Source organism: Choloepus didactylus, chromosome 9 (assembly GCF_015220235.1).
Source record: "Choloepus didactylus isolate mChoDid1 chromosome 9, mChoDid1.pri, whole genome shotgun sequence".
Classification (NCBI taxonomy): Eukaryota; Metazoa; Chordata; class Mammalia; order Pilosa; family Megalonychidae; genus Choloepus; species Choloepus didactylus.
In genome coordinates, this window is record NC_051315.1 from 47,664,304 (window position 1) to 47,685,299 (window position 20,996).

General features: G+C 37.1%; 1 protein-coding gene across 11 annotated transcripts in view; it reads right to left on the reverse strand.

The window, feature by feature from the left end:
- The window catches only part of BAZ2B (bromodomain adjacent to zinc finger domain 2B), a 496,556-nt gene that overhangs the window by 277,720 nt on the left and 197,840 nt on the right, over nt 1-20,996 (reverse strand). The window lies entirely within an intron of this gene.

Below are 20,996 nucleotides of genomic sequence, written 5' to 3' on the forward strand. Positions count from 1 at the left end.
CCTTATTTAACAGAGGTACGGAATAAGAGAGACTGGTGAATGTACTTTTTCCTCTAGCTCAGCTCTGACAGAGATACATATGCTGCTGTGGTACAGACTTATGCTTTTTATATAAATACCATTATCATATCTTGAAAAATTTTTAACAATAGTTCCTTAATATCAAAGATTGAGATAGTCAAATTTCTCTGACTGCCTTATCTTTAAGTTATTTGTTTGTTTGAATCTGGATTCAAATGAGACCCATACAATGGAACTAGCTGATAGGTCTCTAAGTTTCTTTTAGTGTGAAATACCACACTCCTCCAATCTTTTTTTCCCTTCACATTTTTATATGATGAAGCTAGGTATTTGATTTGTACAGTTTCCCACCATTTGAACTTTCCTGACACATCCTTCTGGTGTCATTTAACATGTCCTTCTGTACTCTTGTTTCTTATAAATTAGCAGCAGACGTGATGATATTCAAGTTTTTCTCTTTTTTTGGCTGGACACCTTCATGGCTGTGGTATGAACATTCATCAGCAAATACACAATATATTTCTTACATAATATGGGGATAATAATAGTGCCTAATTCAAAGTTGTGAGGAAGATTAAAAGAGTTACTACAGGTCAAATGCTTAGATTAGTTCCTGGCACACAGTAAGCACTTCATACATGTTAGTTCTTATTATACACTGTATGTAGAGAATCAATAGGATTTGGGTTCATATCAGATGTGAGTTTTGAAGAGGTAGCTGAAGATAACTAATAATTTTAGCTTGGGTGGCTGGGTAGATGTTTGTATCACTGATCAGTATAGGAAATATATAAAGAGGAAAAGGTTTCTGGGAATTTGGAAGAAAATAAGTTCAAGTTTGGACATGATGAATTTTGTGCACGTGCGAAAGCCAAGTACAGATGTCACACAGAGAGCTGGGATAGAGGTTCTACAATTTTAAAGAGATGTCTGGGGACTTCAGATAAAGATCACATGCTAAGAGGACAGGGAGCTCAGTGAAGATCACAGTTGTCAGAAAAGACTACAAGGTCATTTGAAGAATTAATTGGCATTATATAAAAGAGGTAATAATATTTCAAGAAAAGGAAATGATGTGTGGAAAAAGACAAGCAGACAAAATAATCACTATGTTCTTTGACTAGTAAAGCAATTCTGTGTTAGAAAGTCGAAGGAATTAAAGTTATGTAAATAGACAAGGCTAAATTTGAAGGGCCTTGAAATTCAGGAATAGGTAGTCAAATTTGATAAAGTAGGAAATAGGAAGAAACTGAAGTTAGTAAAGACAGACAGGTGAACTCTATACTGTGGCAATTATTCAAAAATCTACCATAGAAGAATTAGAAAGGCAAAAAATTATTTGCTCTATTATTCTAGAAAATTTTAGTTTTTGCTAGTTTTTACTTCCATCTAATCTAAAGGGAAAGTTGCCTCCGCACTGTGGCCTCAGGTAATACCCCAATGGTAGGAGACAGTACCTTCGCATATCCCTCCCATTCCCTTCTCCTGCTTCACCTCTTCCCCAGGGAATCAATGCCCTCAAACCATCCTAAAAAAGCTACATTTGCACAATGGTGTACTGTCTTATTCCTTGAAGCACTCTGGTTACATCTCAGTTCTGGCCTGCCAGGAAAATTTTCTTTCCCCTACCACCCTCATAACAGTTCTTAGATAAAAGGAAAACAACTTGACTATCTAATTAAAGTAATCCATACAACACTGTAAGTGATCAAAAATCCTAGGGGATATTTAATTTTAATAAAGGAATTTGTTAAGTCATATGAATTCCAAATTATTAAAATACATACACCCAATATTTTCTAAACACTTATCCATGCTAGTTAAGTCTGATAGATCATCAACATATTAAGAGGCAAAAAAGTCTCTTAATTCTCTTTATATCACATTAGCACACCAGCACAGGCAAGTTTACTGCACAAATCTGCTGGGCTGCAACTAGGTACAAGGCATTGTAACAGAGTCTAAGGAAAATACAAGAATGAACAGAATATAAGCTATGACTTTGCTAGTTTGTAAGGATTTTACAATTTAATAGATGAGACAGTTGAACACACAACTAATCACATAAGATAGATAAGGGCTCTATAACAATGTTTCTGAAATATAAGTTATGTAAGGACTCCTTAAATCATCTGTGTTGACTTTAATTAAATTATTACATTACTGAATATATAGAAACTAAGAACTATGAATAAGGATAGTTTTGCTTTCCAATCTTCTTCAAATATAATACAAATACACATTTACAAATTATGCACATAAAAGCTACAAATTTCAAATTATTATGATATATGATGTTTTGTTAAAATGCAATCATTGTACTTAATGTGAATTTGGTACTGACTGTTAATTCCTCATTTCCCAGTTACATTTGAGGTTGGCTTGTCCATATTATAGTCTAGTGTGCCCTGAAAGATTTATTATTCTTACCATTTCTTTTTACTCCAACTACTACAAACCTTTGATTTAGTTTACTAGATGTCAACTGGCCTTCAATTGTTACAGATGAATCATTTGTCTATCAAGTCTAATTTTGTTCTTTTCTCATTAGACTGACATAATTAAACACAGTCATAGCCGTGAAAGTACATGGTAGTAATTGGTTTTGAGATGGAAATCCCAGATAATCCAATAATAAGTTTATCTTAATTTGTTTTATGTTAACATCAACATTTTAAAATTCATAATACAAACTCCCTCTCCCTTCCCAGAAAGTATGTCTGCACATTCAGGTCCAAAGACCCCAGTGTTAAAGAACACTGCTTTAACAGAAATAACAAATACTAGAAAGGAAGATGTGACAGGGAGATTAATTCCAACTGGGTGGTGGGGTAGGTATGGAACCTATAAGGTCACATGGAGGACATAACATTGAGGGGGCTGTGACATTTGAGTTTAATGCTAAGTGTATAACTTTTCCAAAATTTCCTATCTATGAGGCTTGACACTGAGACTATAAAGTAATCAGAGTAAAAAAAAGACAGGAATATTCAGTGGTAAGGGCAACAAACAGATAAAATACATGAATTTTATAAACAAAGTTGAGTGTTTTTTTGCAGGGAAAGAAAATCAGGATAAAATTGGCAAGAACCAGACACGCTATTCACAAAATAAATGGCACACTTTGCAGGTGGAAAAGTTTGCCATACTGTCTTAACATTATGATGGAAATGTATCTGTTGATATGATATTTTAAAAATGCATTCCAAAAATGCATTGATATAAGGACATAAGAAAAACTTGTATTAGTTACACCATTTTGACTTTTATGATATAACTTAGGTACCCTTTTATTGTTATATGAGGATTTTTCCTCTTTTGTCAAAATCCTCTTTCCTACACAGTTTTGTGTATTTATAGAAAAAGACTGAAATAACAATAATCTCATAATTCAGTCTATAATTCCTCTAAACAATTTTTCCAGACAATACTTGTATGTTATCTACTCTTTGATGAGCATTTGTGTAGATGCACATCACAGCCATATAGAGTTTTGGTGTTCTACAAAACATTGATTTTTTTACTTTTCAAATAATGTCCTAAACCCCACTTAGAACACCATGAGAAAGGCACTTGACCTTTCTGAGTCTCAGTTTAGACATCTGTAAAATGTAATAATATGTCTTCTAAAATTGTTATATGGCTTAAACAGAAAGCATCTAGCACATTAAAAAGCAGTGTAAAACACAGGACTGGCGGTTCGGTGTACCCAGCCCTCTATCTTGGCACTTGCCCTTAAGGAAACTGTTACTGTGAAGGAGATGCTAAAACTGCTTATAATTGTGCCTAAGAGTCTCCCTCTGAGTACCTCTTTGTTGCTCAGGTGTGGCTGTCTCTCTCTCTCTAGTTCAACCAACTCGGCAGGTGAACTCATTTCCCACCTCCCCTACATGAAACCTGACTCCCAGGGGTGTAAATCTCCCTGGCAACGCAGGATATGACTCCCGGGGATGAATCTGGACCCGACATCATGGGATTGAGAACATCTTCTTGACCAAAAGGGGGATGCACAATGTAACAAAATAAAGTTTCAGTGGCTGAGAGATTACAAATGGAGTTGAGAGGTCACTCTGGTGTGCATTCTTATGCACTATATGGATAACACATTTTAGGTTTTAAGGTATTGGAATAGCTAGAAGTAAATACCTGAAACTATCAAACTGCAACCCAGTAGCCTTGACTCTTGAAGATATATGTATAACAACATAGTTTACAAGGGGTGACAGTGTGATTGTGAAAGCCTTGTGGATCGCACTCCCTTTATCCAGTGTATGGATGCATGAGTAGAAAAACGGGGACAAAAACTAGGTGAAAAATAGGGTGGGATGGGGGGGGATGGTTTGGGTGTTCTTTTTTACTTTTGTTTTTTATTCTTATTTTTACTTTTTCTGGTATAAGGAAAGTGTTCAAAAAAATAGATTGGGTGATGAATGCACAAATACAGAATGGTACTGTGAACAGCTGATTGTACACCATGGATGACTGTATAATATGTGAATATATCTCAATAAAACTGAGTTTAAAAAAAAAAAAAAGCAGTGCAGTTTGGAGGCTTTATGTACTCCAGAAAGGATCATGTCCTTTAAATCCATTCCTGTTGCAGACCTATTGTAGGTGAGACCTTGTGATTAGGTTATTTCAATTGAGATGTGACCCACCTCAATCAAGGTGAGTCTTAATCCTCTTACTAGAGTCCTTTATAAGAACATAAAACAAATACAGAAGCTAAGAGATAAAATTAAAAGAAGCACACAGAAAAAGACCCAAAGAAGCTGAAAGGAAGCCACTGAATCCAGAAGCTAAAAGCAACAAAACCCAGGAGAGAAGGACCAGCAGACTTCGCCATGTGCCTTGCTACCTGACAGAGGAGGCCAAGCTTGCCAGTAGATGGCCGGCCTGCAGAGAAGGTATTGTCCTGTTGATGCCTTAATTTGGATATTTTTTGTGGCCTAGAAACTGTAAGCTTGTAAATTAATAAATCCCCATTGTATAAGCCAACCCATTTCTGGTAATATGCATTTTGTCAGCTTTACCAAACCAAAACAAGCAGAGAATGAATAAGTATTAGTTTTCTCCTATCTTCTTCAACACTTGTACCAAAATGTATTTATTACCTAAAATATTTAATGGGAAAACTATCCATAATGTTAAGATGACTAATATTAAAAGAACCCTTCAATAAGTACCAAGTACTCACCAAACTTCTTGGTTTATAAATTCCAACAAGATCTGACGTTTAAGCTTGTTTACTTCTTAAATTTCACATTACAACAATATTGTACTAACATATTTGCATGTCTCTGAACACATTTTCTTTCAAATACATGTCCCAGTTCCACTTTCTGGATTCTCTATTTCAATAAAGAGATACAAATTTGAAAAAGAAACAAAACAGAACTACTGGAATTAAAGACCACAATAAGTGAAATGAAAAATTCCTCAGGAGGATTTCAACAGCAGATTGGAGGTGGCAAAAGAAAGAATCAGCAAACTCAAACACAAGGGCACTGAAATGAGTCAGGTTGAGGAGCAGAAAGAAAAAGAATTACAAAAAGTGAAAATAGCCTAAGAGACCTCTCGGACGCTATATCTAGCTTACCAATATATGCAATATTGGGGTACCAGAAGAAGAAAAGAATGGGGCAGAAGGAATATTCAAAGGGATAATGACAGAAAATTTCCCAAACTTAGCAGAATATTCATATAAAAGAGGCCCCAAGAACACCAAACAGGATAAACTTGAATGAAAATATGCCCCATTACACACTGATCAAACTGTTGAATGCAAAGGAATAAGGAGAGAATTCTGAAAGCTGCAAGAGAAAAGCAACAGGGTAAGTACAAGAAAGTCCTTATTAGATTATGTGCTGATTTCTCATTAGAAATCATGGAGGCAAGGAGGCAGTGGGTTGAAATACATCAAGTACTGAAGGAAAACAATTCCCACCAAGAATTTTCTGTCTGTTGAGGCTTTCCTTAAAAAACTGAGGGAACAATTAAGATATACCCATATAAACAAAATCTGAGGGAGTTCATTACCATTAGACCTGCCTTAAAAGCAAGGCTAAAAGAAGTTCTTCAGAGTGCAGGAGAGGACACTGGACAGCAGTTCAAAGCAGCATAAAGAAATTAAGGCCTCAGGTAAAAATAATCATTTGGGTAACTATAAATGCCAATACTATTATATTGTATTTTTTGGTATGTAACTACCACTTCTTACTTCCTACAGATGCTACAGTGCAAATGCATAAAAAGTAATGACAAATCTATGGTTTTGGACACAAGGTACAAGGATATAATTTGTAACAGGTATGATAAAAGGCGGGTGGGGGATAAAGGACAGTATATGTGTATGTGACTGAAATCAAGTTGGTATCAAATCAAATTGTTATATATTTAGGATGTTAAATTTTAACCCCATTGTAACCAGAAGGGAAATATATGAAAAATATATCTGGATATAATTAAGAAGGGACTCTATATGGTACAATACAAAAAACCAAATATATATGAAAATGGGCAATAAAGGAATAATTGAGGGACAAAAAAGTAATAAAACTTACAAAGACTAAACAGCAAAATGGCAAAAGAAAGTCTTGCATTATTAGTAGTGATTTTAAGTGCAAATGGACTGAACTCTCCAGTCAAGAGGCAGAGACTGACAAAATGGATCAAAAAGCACGACCCAACTATATGCTATCTGCAAGAGACTCACCTTAAAGTCAAAGACACAAGTTGGCTAAAGGTGAAAGGATGGAAAAATATATGCCATCCAAGTAGTAACCAAAAGAGGGCTAGGGTGCTATATTAATATTGGATAAAATAGAATTTTTTTTTCTTTTTTTAAAATGCACTTTATTTTTTGGAGCACTTGTAGGTTTACAGAAAAATTACACAGAAAACAGAGTTCCCAAATACATGATACATGGATACTATCTGGCACATAGCCTTATTAGTTCTCCTTTACATGGCAGGAATTGGAGGGTAGAAGAAATCATAAACACAGATCAAATATATCTTTGTTCTGATGGTCATTTGTACACAGTGGGTTCACCTATTACTGTTACAATTTTCCCTATTATTAGCATTTTGCATTAATGCGGTACATTTGTACAACTGGTGAACCAATATTATTAGAATTATGTTATTAATTAAAGTCCATAGTTTAAAGTAAGGTTGACCCTCTGTGTTGTCTAATTCCATGGTTTCTTAAAGATTTTATTGTGGTAATATACATACCACATAAAATTTCCCATTTTAACCACTTTCAACTATATAATTCAGTGGTATTAATTACCTTCACAATCTTGTGTTACCATCATCACCATTCATTCCAAAACTTTTCCATCATCTTAAGAAGAAACTCTGTACCTATTAAGCAATAGCTCTCCATTTCCACCATCCCCACCCCCACTCTGGTATCCTGTAAACTGGTTTCTATCTCCATGAACTTGCATATTCTAATTTTTGTATGTAAGTGAGAACACAGAATATTTTTCCATTTGCATCTGGCTTATTTCACTAAACATGATGCTTCAAGATTCATCAATGCTGCAGCATGTATCAAAATTGCATTACTTTTTACAGCTAAATAATATTCCATTCCACATATATATCACATTTTGTTCTCCCACTCATCCACTGATGGACGCTTGGATTGTTGCTATACTCTTTTGGCTATTGTGAATAATACTGCTATGAACTTTATTTCATATACCTGTTTGAATGTCTGCTTCAAATTCTTTTGGGTATAACCTAGAAATGGGATTGCCACATCATATGGACGTCCTATGTTTAACTTTTTGAGGAACTGCTGCTATGAATTCCACAGTGGCTGCACCATTTTACATTCCCACCAACAATGCAAGAAGGTTCCTATTTCTCCGCATCCTTGCCAACACTTCTTTTTTGTTTTGTTTTGTTTTCCCAGTTTTTTTAATGATAGGTATTCTAGTGGGTGTGAAATGGTATCTCTTTGTAGTTTCGATTGGCATTTCTCCAATGACTGATGATGTTGAGCTTCTTTTCATGTTCTTATCGGCCATTTATATATCTTCTTTGGAGACATGTCTATACAAGTCCTTTGCCAATTTATTAGTTGGGTTGTCTTTTTGTTGAGTTGTAAAAGTTCTTTGTGTATTCTGAATACTAAGCCCTTATCAGATATATGGTTTCCAAATATTTTCTCTCATTCTGTAGATCATCTTCTCACTTGATAATGTCTTTTGATGTGCAAAAGTTTTCAATATTGATGAAGTCCAAATTTTCTATTTTTTTCTTTTGTTTTTCATGCTTTTGGTATAAAGTTTAAAAAACCATTGCCTAATACAGGGTCCTGAAGATAATGCCCTATGTTTTTTATCTATGAGTTTTATGGCTTTAGTTCTTATATTTGGGTTATTGATCCATTTTTTTTGATGTAATTTTTTTTGTATTGTGCAGTATGGCATATATACAGAAAGGTGGTAACTTTCAAAGTACATTTTAACAAGTAGTTATAGAGCAAGTTTCAAAGTATGGGTAGGGGTTACAGTTCCATAATTTCAGTTATTTCCTTCCAGCTGTTGTAATACACTAGAGACTAAAAAGAAATTTCTATATAATGATTCAGTAGTCATAATCCTTTGTTAAATTCTATCTTGTCTGTTGTTACACCTCCCTCTTGTTTGATCACTGTCTCAATCTTCAAGGATACCTAGGCCTTGACCACTCTAACTGGTTCATATTGAAAAGGGGTGTTTACATTAGGGGAAGGGGGATGCAGCTGATTGATGTTCTTGAAGAGGCTGTTGCCTATAAAATAGACTTTAAGTAAAAAACAGTTATGAGATATGCGCTGGTTTGAAGCTGTTATAAAAAGGTCATTTCTTTAAATCCATTCTTGTGGGTGTAAACCTATTGTAGGTGGGACCTTTCGATTAGGTTGTTTCAACTGAGATGTGACCCACCCAATTCAAGGTGGGTTTTAATTCTTTGGTGGAATCCTTTATGAGAGGATAAGGGACAGAAAAAAGCCAGAGAGCTCAGAGAGAGAAACACCCAGAGAAGCTTAGAGGAAAGCCCCAGAGGAGCTGATAGAGCCACTGAAGCCTGGCGCTGAAAGCAAAGAAACCCAAGAGAGAAGGACCACCAGACACCAGCCATGTGCCTTGCTATCTGACAGAGGAACCCTGGATGCTAATGGCTTCTCTTCAGAGAAGGCATCATTCTGTCGATGCCTTAATTGGGACAGTTTCATGGCCTGAGAACTGTAAATTTGTACACTAATAAATCCCCACTGTAAAAGCCAACCCATTTCTGGTATACTGCATTATGGCTGCTTTAGTAAACTGAAACAAATTTTGGTACCAGAGAAGAGGGGTGCTGCTGAATTTGCAAATGCCAAAAATGCATGAACAGCTTTATAAATGGATAAGGGAAAAATTCTGGAAGAAGTGTGAGGAACTTGATAGGAAAGGCCTAGATTGCTTTGAAGAAGTTATTGGTAGAAATATGGATGCTAAAGGTACTTCTGATGAAGCCTTAGAAAGAAATGATGAATGTGTCACTGCAAACTGGAAGAAAGGCAATCTTTGTTTTAAAGTGGCAGAGAATTTAGTAAAATTGAGTCCTGATGTCAGATGGAAGGGAGATTTTGAAAGTGATGAGCTGGAATATTTAGCCAAAGAGACTTTCAAATTAAATGTCGAAAGTACAGCATGGCTTCTCCTTGCAGCTTAGAGTAAATGTGAAAGGAAAGGGATAAGACGGGAACTGAACTCTTGGGTACAAAGAAACTAGAAATTGATGGTTTTGGAAAATTCTGGGCTTCCAGAAAGGAAGACCCCAGAGGCTAGTGCCCCATTTGAGGAGTTAACTGAACGTGGAAGAACAAGTCAGCCATTTCAGTGCAAGACAGGCTTGGAGATGGAGTTATCCAGAAAGGATTTGTGGAAAGTCCTATTGTCTGACAGTTGAGACCCCTGTGTGCTGCATGGGAAACTGACAAGATTTCTGTGGGATCTGAATAAATGGAAGCACTGCCAGTCTGGACTTAAAGGGACAGAAAAGGGACAGATTGAAGAAAAAATGACTTCAAAGGCAGAACCATGGAAGCTAAAGTCTGGAGACAAGAAACCTCAGGCCAGGAGAGCAGATCCACCCATGCATGTGGAAAGGGTGAGTTTGCCCTGGAGTTTGCAGAAAGTGGGCCTTCCATCTGTTGCTCAGAAGAGTGTTACTATCCCAGGACTCTCAGATGCCTGGGGAACTGAGGAAAGTTTGGCCACCCTGTTGTTCAGGAAGAGTGCTGCCGCCCCAGGCCCCAGAGAGGGTGGAGCACATTCCCCAGGGATTGGGGAGAACCTGACTACCACCCCACTGCTTGGAGAGGGAAGCTGGCCTTCAGCGAAGGTATCATCTTGTTAATGCCTTAATTTGGACGTTTTCATGGCCTTAGAACTGTAAATTTGTAAACTAAGAAATCTCTTTGTAAAACCCAACCCATTTCTGACATATTGCATTCCAGCAGCTTTTGCAAATCAAAACAAGAGACAAAGACAGTCATTATATATTGATAAAGGGGACAATTCAACAAGAATATCTAACAAAACCAACAGGAGAGCCCCAAAATATATAAAGCAAATACTGACAGATTTGAAGGGAGATATTAATGATTCTACATTGATAGTAGGAGTCTTTAACACAACACTTTCAATAATGGATGGTACTTCTAGACAGAAGATCAATAAGGAAATACAAGACTTGAATGATACACTAAAACCACTAAACCTAACAAATATGTACATAGAACACTTCACCCAACAATAGAATATACCTTCTCAAGTATACATGGATAATTCTCCAGGATAGATCATATGTTAGGTAACAAAATAAATCTCCATAAATCAAATAAAATTGAAATCATACAATATATCTTCTCTAACCTCCACAGAATGAAGCTAGAAATCAATTACAGAGGAAGAAAATGGAATATTCACAAATATGTGGAAATTAAACAACATACTCTTAAATATCCAATGGGATAAAGAGGAAATTACAAGGGAAATTAGTAAATATCTTGCATTGCACTTAAACAAAATTGTATGAAGACTTTCAGAGATGATAGAAGATTTGGGGGATGGGGAGAGTGGATTTAAGAAGGAATAAACCAATGGATACTTTTATTATACTTCCTAAAACTGCTGTTTACAAAATTTTAATTAGATGTGAAGGGATCACAAACCAGAATAGTAAAGATTATGGTTGGGTCAAAGCAAAATCAGGTTGAATATAAGTTCTCATACTATATGACTTCCATAATCTCATACCAAGTTTTCATACTACATAGCAAATGACTTTATGGATGACGATGACTATGATGAGGGGGCAATTGATTCTAGTATGTGCCAGCCACTGTACTAAGTGGTATAGAAACATTATTTTATTTAATATTCATGACACTTTTGAGAAATAAACATTATCCCTGTTTTAAAAGAGAAAAAAACTAGGTCAGATTAAGTAATATACTCAAGATCACAACAGCTATACAAATAGCAGAGCCCAAACTTAAAGGTTTTTCTGATCCCAAGTACATGTTCTTAACCATTATGCAGACTACATCACTGTTAACTCTCTGGACTTTGTTTTTTTTTCTCATCTGTTACATATGGGATTATACTATAAGCTAAACAGTTCCAAAGTTCATTCTGGCCCTAAAATGAAAATAAAAGCACAATATATGAATAGATCTAATCAGCCTTTTTGCTAGAACTTATATAAGTCAACAAAGTTATCATTGATATATATAATGTAGAAAATAGAAACCCATTTAAGACTTGTAAATGAAAGGGCCACAATATATAACTAAGGTAAATTTGGGGGTTTGGATATCTCTCTAATCTTTAAGGTTGATTTTGTGCCCCTTGATGTAAAGGAGCAAACCACAGTTATATGAGTAAGACCAAAGAAAGATAACTAACATTTTATTTAAATCTGATAACAATCCTATGAAATACATGTAAAATATCATTTTGTAGTAGAAGATACTGAGTTTCAAAGAGGCTGACTAGGTCACATAACTAGTACTATGTGGCATCAATACTTGAATTCTATCTGGCTCTAAAACTGATATATTTACTACCCATCCTATTCCCTATGGTTCTATTATGGATTTTGAGGGGAAAAAACGTGTATATTCTTTAATATATAAAAACCCACTACAGGGCGGGGCAAGATGGCAGACTGGTGAGCTGTAAGTTTTAGTTACTCCTCCAGGAAAGTAGGTAAAAAGCCAGGAACTGCGTGGACTGGACACCACAGAGCAATCTGTCTTTGGGCATACTTCATACAACACTCATGAAAATGTCGAACTGCTGAGATCAGCGAAATCTGTAAGTTTTTGCGGCCAGGGGACCCGCGCCCCTCCCTGCCAGGCTCAGTCCCGTGGGAAGAGGGGCTGCCAGCTTCTGGAAGGAGAAGGGAGAACTGCAGTGGTAGCCCTTCTCGGAAACTCATTCTACTGATCCAGACTCCAACCATAGATAGACTGAGACCAGACACCAGAGAATCTGAGAGCTGCCAGCCCAGCAGAGAGGAGACAGGCATAGAAAAAAAAAAAATAACACGAAAAACTCCAAAATAAAAGCAGAGGATTTTTGGAGTTCTGGTGAACACAGAAAGGGGAAGGGCGGAGCTCAGGCCTTGAGGCGCATATGCAAATCCCGAAGAAAAGCTGATCTCTCTGCCCTGTGGACCTTTCCTTAATGGCCCTGGTTGCTTTGTCTATTAGCATTTCTATAACCCATTAGATCTCTGAGGAGGGCCCTTTTTTTTTTTTTTTTTAATCCTTTTTTCCTTTTCTAAAACAATTACTCTAAGAAGCCCAATACAGAAAGCTTCAAAGAATTGCAATTTGCGCAGGTCAAATCAAGAGCAGAACTAAGAGAGCTCTGAGACAAAAGGCAATAATCCAGTGGCTGAGAAAATTCACTAAACACCACAACTTCCCAAGAAAAGGGGGGTGTCCGCTCACAGCCACCATCCTGGTGGACAGGAAACACTCCTGCCCATCGCCAGCCCCATAGCCCAGAGCTGCCCCAGACAACCCAGTGTGACGGAAGTGCTTCAAATAACAGGCACACACCACAAAACTGGGCGTGGACATTAGCCTTCCCTGCAACCTCAGCTGATTGTCCCAGAGCTGGGAAGGTGGAGCAGTGTGAATTAACAAAGCCCCATTCAGCCATCATTTGAGCAGACTGGGGGCCTCCCTACACAGCCCAGCAGCCCAGAACTGCCCTGGGGGGCACTCACCTGTGACATAGCACAGTCATCCCTCAACAGAGGACCCGGGGTGCACGGCCTGGAAGAGGGGCCTACTTGCAAGTCTCAGGAGCCATACGCCAATACCAAAGACTTGTGGGTCAGTGGCAGAGACACACTGTGGCAGGACTGAACTGAAGGATTAGACTATTGCAGCAGCTTTAAAACTCTAGGATCATCAGGGAGATTTGATTGTTAGGGCCACCCCCCCTCCCCGACTGCCCAGAAACACGCCCCACATACAGGGCAGGCAACACCAACTACACACGCAAGCTTGGTACACCAGTTGGGCCCCACAAGACTCACTCCCCCACTCACCAAAAAGGCTAAGCAGGGGAGAACTGGCTTGTGGAGAACAGGTGGCTCGTGGACGCCACCTGCTGGTTAGTTAGAGAAAGCGTACTCCACGAAGCTGTAGATCTGATAAATTAGAGATAAGGACTTCAATAGGTCTACAAACCCTAAAAGAACCCTATCAAGTTCAGCAAATGCCACGAGGCCAAAAACAACAGAAAATTATAAAGCATATGAAAAAACCAGACGATATGGATAACCCAAGCCCAAGCACCCAAATCAAAAGACCAGAAGAGACACAGCACCCAGAGCAGCTACTCAAAGAACTAAACATGAACAATGAGACCATAGTACAGGATATGAAGGAAATCAAGAAGACTCTAGAAGAGCATAAAGAAGACACTGCAAGACTAAATAAAAAAATGGATGATCTTATGGAAATTAAAGAAACTGTTGACCAAATTAAAAAGATTCTGGACACTCATAGTACAAGACTAGAGGAAGTTGAAAAACGAATCAGTGACCTGGAAGATGACAGAATAGAAAATGAAAGCATAAAAGAAAGAATGGGGAAAAAAATTGAAAAAATCGAAATGGACCTCAGGGATATGATAGATAACATGAAACGTCCGAATATAAGACTCATTGGTGTCCCAGAAGGAGAAGAAAAGGGTAAAGGTCTAGGAAGAGTATTCAAAGAAATTGTTGGGAAAAACTTCCCAAATCTTCAAAACAACATAAATACACAAATCATAAATGCTCAGCGAACTCCAAATAGAATAAATCCAAATAAACCCACTCCGAGACATATACTGATCACACTGTCAAACACAGAAGAGAAGGAGCAAGTTCTGAAAGCAGCAAGAGAAAAGCAATTCACCACATACAAAGGAAACAGCATAAGACTAAGTAGTGACTACTCAGCAGCCACCATGGAGGCGAGAAGGCAGTGGCACGATATATTTAAAATTCTGAGAAAAATTTCCAGCCAAGAATACTTTATCCAGCAAAGCTCTCCTTCAAATTTGAGGGAGAGCTTAAATTTTTCACAGACAAACAAATGCTGAGAGAATTTGCTAACAAGAGACCTGCCCTACTGGAGATACTAAAGGGAGTGTTACAGACAGAGAAACAAAGACAGGACAGAGAGACTTGGAGAAAGGTTCAGTACTAAAGAGATTCAGTATGGGTACAATAAAGGATATTAATAGAGACAGGGAAAAATATGGCAAACATAAACCAAAGGATAAGATGGCCAATTCAAGAAATGCCTTCACGGTTTTAACGTTGAATGTAAATGGATTAAACTCCCCAATTAAAAGATATAGATTCGCAGAATGGATCAAAAAAAATGAACCATCAATATGTTGCATACAAGAGACTCATCTTAGACACAGGGACACAAAGAAATTGAAAGTGAAAGGATGGAAAAAAATATTTCATGCAAGCCACAGCCAAAAGAAAGCAGGTGTAGCAATATTAATCTCAGATAAAATAGACTTCAAATGCCGGGATGTTTTGAGAGACAAAGAAGGCCACTACGTACTAATAAAAGGGGCAATTCAGCAAGAAGAAATAACAATCGTAAATGTCTATGCACCCAATCAAGGTGCCACAAAATACATGAGAGAAACACTGGCAAAACTAAAGGAAGCAATTGATGTTTCCACAATAATTGTGGGAGACTTCAACACATCACTCTCTCCTATAGACAGATCAACCAGACAGAAGACCAATAAGGAAATTGAAAACCTAAACAATCTGATAAATGAATTAGATTTAACAGACATCTACAGGACATTACATCCCAAATCACCAGGATACACATACTTTTCTAGTGCTCACGGAACTTTCTCCAGAATAGATCATATGCTGGGACATAAAACAAGCCTCAATAAATTTAAAAAGATTGAAATTATTCAAAGCACATTGTCTGACCACAATGGAATACAATTAGAAGTCAATAACCATCAGAGACTTAGAAAATTCACAAATACCTGGAGGTTAAACAACACACTCCTAAACAATCACTGGGTTAAAGAAGAAATAGGAAGAGAAATTGCTAAATATATAGAGACGAATGAAAATGAGAACACAACATACCAAAACCTATGGGATGCAGCAAAAGCAGTGCTAAGGGGGAAATTTATAGCACTAAACGCATATATTAAAAAGGAAGAAAGAGCCAAAATCAAAGAACTAATGGATCAACTGAAGAAGCTAGAAAATGAACAGCAAACCAATCCTAAACCAAGTAGAAGAAAAGAAATAACAAGGATTAAAGCAGAAATAAATGACATAGAGAACAAAAAAACAATAGAGAGGATAAATATCACCAAAAGTTGGTTCTTTGAGAAGATCAACAAGATTGACAAGCCCCTAGCTAGACTGACAAAATCAAAAAGAGAGAAGACCCATATAAACAAAATAATGAATGAAAAAGGTGACATAACTGCAGATCCTGAAGAAATTAAAAAAATTATAAGAGGATATTATGAACAACTGTATGGCAACAAACTGGATAATGTAGAAGAAATGGACAATTTCCTGGAAACATATGAACAACCTAGACTGACCAGAGAAGAAATAGAAGACCTCAACCAACCCATCACAAGCAAAGAGATCCAATCAGTCATCAAAAATCTTCCCACAAATAAATGCCCAGGGCCAGATGGCTTCACAGGGGAATTCTACCAAACTTTCCAGAAAGAACTGACACCAATCTTACTCAAACTCTTTCAAAACATTGAAAAAAATGGAACACTACCTAACTCATTTTATGAAGCTAACATCAATCTAATACCAAAACCAGGCAAAGATGCTACAAAAAAGGAAAACTACCGGCCAATCTCCCTAATGAATATAGATGCAAAAATCCTCAACAAAATACCTGCAAATCGAATCCAAAGACACATTAAAAAAATCATACACCATGACCAAGTGGGGTTCATTCCAGGCATGCAAGGATGGTTCAACATAAGAAAAACAATCAATGTATTACAACACATTAACAAGTCAAAAGGGAAAAATCAATTGATCATCTCAATAGATGCTGAAAAAGCACTTGACAAAATCCAACATCCCTTTTTGATAAAAACACTTCAAAAGGTAGGAATTGAAGGAAACTTCCTCAACATGATAAAGAGCATATATGAAAAACCCACAGCCAGCATAGTACTCAATGGTGAGAGACTGAAAGCCTTCCCTCTAAGATCAGGAACAAGACAAGGATGCCCGCTGTCACCACTGTTATTCAACATTGTGCTGGAAGTGCTAGCCAGGGCAATCCGGCAAGACAAAGAAATAAAAGGCATCCAAATTGGAAAAGAAGAAGTAAAACTGTCATTGTTTGCAGATGATATGATCTTATATCTAGAAAACCCTGAGAAATCGACGATACAGCTACTAGAGCTAATAAACAAATTTAGCAAAGTAGCGGGATACAAGAGTAATGCACGTAAGTCAGTAATGTTTCTATATGCTAGAAATGAACAAACTGAAGAGACACTCAAGAAAAAGATACCATTTTCAATAGCAACTAAAAAAATCAAGTACCTAGGAATCAACTTAACCAAAGATGTAAAAGACCTATACAAAGAAAACTACATAACTCTACTAAAAGAAATAGAAGGGGACCTTAAAAGATGGAAAAATATTCCATGTTCATGGATAGGAAGACTAAATGTCATTAAGATGTCAATTCTACCCAAACTCATCTACAGATTCAATGCAATCCCAATCAAAATTCCAACAACCTACTTTGCAGACTTGGAAAAGCTAGTTATCAAATTTATTTGGAAAGGGAAGATGCCTCGAATTGCTAAAGACACTCTAAAAAGAAAAACGAAGTGGGAGGACTTACACTCCCTGACTTTGAAGCTTATTATAAAGCCACAGTTGCCAAAACAGCATGGTACTGGCACAAAGATAGACATATAGATCAATGGAATCGAATTGAGAATTCAGAGATAGACCCTCAGATCTATGGCCGACTGATCTTTGATAAGGCCCCCAAAGTCACCGAACTGAGCCATAATGGTCTTTTCAACAAATGGGGCTGGGAGAGTTGGATATCCATATCCAAAAGAATGAAAGAGGACCCCTACCTCACCCCCTACACAAAAATTAACTCAAAATGGACCAAAGATCTCAATATAAAAGAAAGTACCATAAAACTCCTAGAACATAATGTAGGAAAACATCTTCAAGACCTTGTATTAGGCAGCCACTTCCTAGACTTTACACCCAAAGCACAAGCAACAAAAGAGAAAATAGATAAATGGGAACTCCTCAAGCTTAGAAGTTTCTGCACCTCAAAGGAATTTCTCAAAAAGGTAAAGAGGCAGCCAATTCAATGGGAAAAAATTTTTGGAAACCATGTATCTGACAAAAGACTGATATCTTGCATATACAAAGAAATCCTACAACTCAATGACAATAGTACAGACAGGCCAATTATAAAATGGGCAAAAGATATGAAAAGACAGTTCTCTGAAGAGGAAATACAAATGGCCAAGAAACACATGAAAAAATGTTCAGCTTCACTAGCTATTAGAGAGATGCAAATTAAGACCACGATGAGATACCATCTAACACCGGTTAGAATGGCTGCCATTAAACAAACAGGAAACTACAAATGCTGGAGGGGATGTGGAGAAATTGGAACTCTTATTCATTGTTGGTGGGACTGTATAATGGTTCAGCCACTCTGGAAGTCAGTCTGGCAGTTCCTTAGAAAACTAGATATAGAGCTACCATTCGATCCAGCGATTGCACTTCTCGGTATATACCCGGAAGATCGGAAAGCAGTGATACGAACAGATATCTGCACGCCAATGTTCATAGCAGCATTATTCACAATTGCCAAGAGATGGAAACAACCCAAATGTCCTTCAACAGATGAGTGGATAAATAAAATGTGGTATATACACACGATGGAATACTACGCGGCAGTAAGAAGGAACGATCTGGTGAAACATATGAGAACATGGATGAACCTTGAAGACATAATGCTGAGCAAAATAAGCCAGGCACAAAAAGAGAAATATTATATGCTACCACTAATGTGAACTTTGAAAAATGTAAAACAAATGGTTTATAATGTAGAATGTAGGGGAACTAGCAGTAGAGAGCAATTAAGGAAGGGGGAACAATAATCCAAGAAGAACAGATAAGCTATTTAACGTTCTGGGGATGCCCAGAAATGACTATGGTCTGTTAATTTCTGATGGATATAGTAGGAACAAGTTCACAGAAATGTTGCTATATTTTGTAACTTTCTTGGGGTAAAGTAGGAACATGTTGGAAGTTAAGCAGTTATCTTAGGTTAGTTGTCTTTTTCTTACCCCCTTGTTATGGTCTCTTTGAAATGTTCTTTTATTGTATGTTTGTTTTCTTTTTAACTTTTTTTTTCATACAGTTGATTTAAAAAAGAAGGGAAAGTTAAAAAAAAAAAAAAAGAAAAAAGAAAAACAAGGAAAAAAAAAAAAAGATGTAGTGCCCCCTTGAGGAGCCTGTGGAGAATGCAGGGGTATTCGCCTACCCCACCTCCATGGTTGCTAACATGACCACAGACATAGGGGACTGGTGGTTTGATGGGATGAGCCCTCTACCATAAGTTTTACCCTTGGGAAGACGGTTGCTGCAAAGGAGAGGCTAGGCCTCCCTATATTTGTGCCTAAGAGTCTCCTCCTGAATGCCTCTTTGTTGCTCAGATGTGGCCCTCTCTCTCTGGCTAAGCCAACTTGAAAGGTGAAATCACTGCCCTCCCCCCTACGTGGGATCAGACACCCAGGGGAGTGAATCTCCCTGGCAACGTGGAATATGACTCCCGGGGAGGAATGTAGACCCGGCATCGTGGGACGGAGAACATCTTCTTGACCAAAAGGGGGATGTGAAAGGAAATGAAATAAGCTTCAGTGGCAGAGAGATTCCAAAACGAGCCGAGAGATCACTCTGGTGGGCACTCTTATGCACGCTTTAGACAACCCTTTTTAGGTTCTAAAGAATTGGGGTAGCTGGTGGTGGATACCTGAAACTATCAAACTACAACCCAGAACCCATGAATCTCGAAGACAGTTGTATAAAAATGTAGCTTATGAGGGGTGACAATGGGATTGGGAAAGCCATAAGGACCAAACACCACTTTGTCTAGTTTATGGATGGATGTGTAGAAAAGTAGGGGAAGGAAACAAACAGACAAAGGTACCCAGTGTTCTTTTTTACTTCAATTGCTCTTTTTCACTCTAATTATTATTCTTGTTATTTTTGTGTGTGTGCTAATGAAGGTGTCAGGGATTGATTTAGGTGATGAATGTACAACTATGTAATGGTACTGTAAACAATCGAAAGTACAATTTGTTTTGTATGACTGCGTGGTATGTGAATATATCTCAATAAAATGATGATTAAAAAAAACAAACAAACAAACAAACAAACAAAACCCACTACAGCTTCAGCTTTGAAACAATCTATAATATCCCCCTCTCTAACCACAATGTTCTACCCGTTTAGCTCTTACTTTGTTATCTTACCACACCAATTTATCAAGTCCCTTGACCACTCCATTTTCTCTCAATGTATCAGCTCTTTCCTGGCCTCACTTTGTTCTAGCCCCATGGGCAACAGCTTGAACTACTCTCTCACAGCTACTCTCAACCTGAATCAGTGCTAAAATCTACCTTCTCTTCTCTTTGACTCAAGAGACTGGAGAAAGCCTCACAACACTGACATTAATACAAAATAATGGTTTCTAATCTCAGCCATTTATGAACTTCTCAAATGTAATGAACACTTCTTAGTTTTTAACTTATTTAACATCTGAGAATATTGAATACTACCTCTTCCTGAAATTATTGGATTTAGAATAGTTGCAGTTAAATACTGTCTTAATATTACCTTAAAAATGCATTGTGAGAGTCAGCATTTTTAAATTTCTAAAACAACAAAAAAATACTTTTTTATCCAATGCTAATTTTAACTTCCTTGATAGTAAAGCACTGAATGCTAAACAGAAGGTTACCACAGAAGTATGTTCATATTTTGTTGTAAAATATTCAGTTAGGGCAATAAAGTTCTGATTAAGAAAAAATAAACAAGCAAAAAGCTACAAATCAGAGAAAGCTAAAATGTTCCCTTAAGAATATGAATGAATATGCCGTAAACATTAGGGTACTAAATGTTGATTTTAAAGCCTTGAAAAATACAATGAAAGTTCTCTCTAGCCTCTGAAAAAAGTTAAACTTAACAGCAGAAGCAGTTTTGAAATAAAATGCTAGAAAATAAACAAAAGATAATCTACGCACAGATTTCACATTTCTGATAATTTACTGATTCTATACTTACTGAACAATTATAACAGGATAAAAAAACAAATTTAT